The sequence below is a fragment of the Pteropus alecto genome, unplaced genomic scaffold (genome assembly GCF_000325575.1).
Source record: "Pteropus alecto unplaced genomic scaffold, ASM32557v1 scaffold81, whole genome shotgun sequence".
Classification (NCBI taxonomy): Eukaryota; Metazoa; Chordata; class Mammalia; order Chiroptera; family Pteropodidae; genus Pteropus; species Pteropus alecto.
The window spans coordinates 7,295,849-7,298,106 of record NW_006433378.1 but is presented as its reverse complement, the minus strand read 5'-3'; the positions used below and the strand labels follow the sequence as shown (position 1 = coordinate 7,298,106).

General features: G+C 45.7%; 1 protein-coding gene across 4 annotated transcripts in view; it reads right to left on the bottom strand.

Moving 5' to 3' along the window:
* The window catches only part of PLCH1 (phospholipase C eta 1), a 212,665-nt gene that overhangs the window by 186,268 nt on the left and 24,139 nt on the right, over positions 1-2,258 (bottom strand). The window contains exon 1 of one of the 4 annotated variants that reach the window (XM_025044253.1): positions 303-424. The exons of the other annotated variants lie outside the window; for them this stretch is intronic. The gene's annotated coding sequence lies outside the window, so the exon portion shown is untranslated. Of the gene's footprint in view, positions 1-302; positions 425-2,258 lie in introns of those variants that run through there. 4 annotated transcript variants of the gene reach the window in all.

Sequence of the window (2,258 nt, the reverse complement as noted above, 5' to 3'; positions counted from 1 at the left end):
CGCAATCGCCACCACCTGCTTTCTCATTCAAATCCTCACGCTCACTCTATAGCCCCCTCCCTCCCAGCCCCGAAGCTCCCGCAGAAATCAGGAACTGGAGCTTGAGAGAGTGGACTGGAGCTCCCGCCACCTCCACGGGCCCCAGCCCGCTGAGGGTAGGGGGCCGAGAGCTGGACCTGGACCCCTAGGCCTACACCCCCTTGCGGGGCTCTCCGGCAGGCCAAAGCCGGAAGCTCTGGGAATGAAGTCTTTTTTCCCCTCAAATTTCAAAGGTTCCCAAACCCAGGGATCCCACTCGATACTCAGTTTGGCGCTGTGTCCCAGAGAGCCTCGGTGGTGGGAGGGCAAGGGAATTGGGCGAAACGAAGTTGGAGGTGAGGGCAGAGAGAATGGGAACTGTGCGCAGCTAGCAGCAGAGTAAAAAGTGTCAGCACCATATCTTAAAATTCGGAACCGCCCATCGTATCGCCCCTCCCATTTTTTACCGATCCAAGAAAATAGACTATGTTTTGCAGTTATGACCAAAGACATTTGCTTTGAATAAAATGCAGCTAAGCCTGAGGAAGGGGTAATGTAGGAAATACTCTACTTTTATTCCCCACCCGACGTCTAGTTTCTTCTTCCATATTCTTCTAAACGTTCAACCGCCAGCTATTCAATGAGATTAATTTAGGGGCTGGCGGACTCGAGCGGCCAACCTGCGGTGAGTTAGAGCACAGTCATGGCAGAGGAAATTTTGCGCACAGTAGGCACTCAAATGGTCATGAAACGATGAAATCTATTGAGCGTACCGACATGGTAAGCAAGCGGGTTGGTGCAGGTGCTGGAACGCGGACCACCACCGGCCCGGGCAGCCGCGGTGTAATCCGGCGTCGGGATTCCAGGATTTACATGTATCAGCCTTCATTCAACCTGCCCTATTGTTAGTTCAAAGCCTGCCTGGGAGGGACTGCGTGCGGGACATTGCTCCTCACTCACCTTCAGTTTAAAATTCTCCACCAATAAGAAGATCCTAGAAAAGCTGGCAGCATGGGGTTGGCAGGGATTTTCTGGGCTTAGTGACAACGTAAAGTCATTTTCTTTTTCACGCGTGAATTTGTTCAGGAAGTTACAAATGAGTGCCGGAGCTTGAAGAGGGGGTCCTGGCTGCCGGTACACTTTGATGGACAGTTAGTGTGTGCGTGCGTGAGTGCGTGCGTGTGTGCGTGTGCGTGTGTGTGTGTGTGTGTGTGTGTGTGTGTGTGTGTGTGTTGGGGGGGCAGTAAACACCGTGACCTCTTCAGCATAAGATCTAGGGTTTCACCTTTTCATCCCACTTAGCTGATACCATAGAAACAACCCATTTGTATTATTCAATTCAACAGAGGCAATTACAATGTCACAGCAAAGCACCATGGGCAAGAAGAAACTTTATCCTGAAAGTAATCCTGGACTCTCAGAAAAAAAGGAAAAGCCACCAGATAGTTGCTTGAATTTCTTCCTGCCAGGATACCGGGAAGAAATCAGTTTGGCAAAAGACATATAAGGTATTTTAGTTCTATAGAAAGACACCTCCTCCGATTTTTTTTTTTTTTACATGTTCACACAAATTTATCAGAAATTAAACAGACAACCCTTCTACCCCCAAATTGCTATAGTTTTGTAGACGTGAGCTTTTTGGAGATTTGTTTTGCTGGAAATCTCCATGGTGAATAGGGGGGCCAAAAGAGGGGGACAAAGACAACCCCTCACACAACTTCAGAATTTACCCCCCACAACCTCCTGTGTTTGTCTTTCTCATATCTGAAAAAAACAACCACAGAGGTACATGTTCAAATAAATTCAAACACAAAATTCATAACAAGAACTCCTGTTGGGTATGCATTCTTTATCTTGATAGTTTTAATGTCCATAATTTTGTGGACTTTAAAACTTTTTAGTTATGCAGTATTTCAAACGTACCAAAATCAAACACCCATATAATACTCTTGCTTCCCCACCCCCTCTTTTTAAAATAAAATATCACAGATACAGCTAAAATCCCTTTTCTGTCTCTCTTCCTCAGCACAGATAACCAATCTGAAGCTGGCGTGAATCATACTTAAGCATGGTTTTAAAGTGTTTAGGACATATGTATATATACATAAAACTTTTAATGTAGCTTCTCCCTCTGAGCCCTTTTTATACCATTAATCAGAGAAAAATTAACTAACACCAAGGAAATACTGTTACATCGCTGTTTTTAGAAGCAGGACAGAACTATTTTTTCTGCTTGTGAC